This window comes from Aplysia californica, unplaced genomic scaffold (assembly GCF_000002075.1).
Source record: "Aplysia californica isolate F4 #8 unplaced genomic scaffold, AplCal3.0 scaffold00324, whole genome shotgun sequence".
NCBI classification, from domain to species: domain Eukaryota; kingdom Metazoa; phylum Mollusca; class Gastropoda; order Aplysiida; family Aplysiidae; genus Aplysia; species Aplysia californica.
Genome location: NW_004797594.1, coordinates 480,946 through 482,248, shown reverse-complemented (window position 1 = coordinate 482,248; position 1,303 = coordinate 480,946).

Genomic DNA, 1,303 nt, shown 5'->3' with positions numbered 1-1,303 from the left:
CTATCTGACATTTTTTTAAGGCCATGAGACCAGGAACCGAATTTTTTATCTGCTCTATCAAAATCGCACGATTATTTTGAGTCGTTATCAAGATATGCAAAGAACTGCTTTCGAAAATCTTGGAATGATGTGAAACTCAAAACCTTCGACGTCAAATTTCTCAAAACTAGATATTAAGCAGATAGATCTTTGTATGTAATTCTAGGGTAGTGACTCATCTATTTGTTACGGGTGGGTTAAGCTCTGACTTGAATGCACTGATTAAAAACTTGTCTGTTGAGTAATCGGCAGATTTTGATCTGTATATTATATCTCTCTGTGCCTCTAAAAGCAACTCCAAGCCGCACGTCTCTTTCTGTTGACCTCACGTTTTGTTCTTGCCTCCTCCATACTTATTGCTTGTTCTAAATATTCACATTCTGTCACTTTGACAATGTTTGTGTTTTCTACAGTGCGTAGTTCGTCGTGTGTTTATTGATTTCATCTTGGTGGACTTCAAGGTTTATTTTTTTTTCTTTCGTATAAATTTGTGACATTAAGTTTAATTTCCATTAGTTGTTCATTTTCAATAAATTCACGTCATTCGTAAATCTCAAATCTTTCCGATGTTCTCTATCTGTTGAAATAACTTTACTGAGCAATATTTTTTTAATAATGTATTTTGATTGATTGATTGAGTGAGTAGGTGCTTTACGGCACGGCACTATCGACTCAATATTACCGTCTATTGCTGCTGTGAATACTTTGGGTGATATGAGGTCTCCTTGCCTCATCCCTTTTCGATGGCGATTTTTTCTGACGCGTAGTTGTCGAATTGGATTTGAGCTGACCCCTCTTGAAAAATGTTGATCAATAAATGGATGTATTTCTCGTTCATAATATTCATTTTTCTGAGAGCGGAAAAATTTTCAAACTGTTCGATGAAATAAAAGGCATTTTCGTAATCAATAAAACCAACGCATAGCACTCTTTCCATTGGCTTCTGGAGTACTCTTGTCAACATTTGATAAGAAAAGGGGGGTAAATTTATTGATTTGTAGTTTTTATGTCTCTTCTGTCTTTCTTTTCATTATTTTTGCCCCTCTCTCTCCCCCACCTCTCCCTCTCTCGCCAATATTCCGGAATTGTTCAAGTGTGTATAATGTCTTTGAATCCTTTGGTTATATCAGAGTTATGTTGCTATTAGATTGTCCTCCCACCTTTAGAATGCCACTAGTTAGACCGTCTTTGTCAGGCGCTTTCATCTTTGTTTCATCTTTTTCAAAAACATCTCTCTCTCTCCCTCCCACCCCTTCTCTCTCTC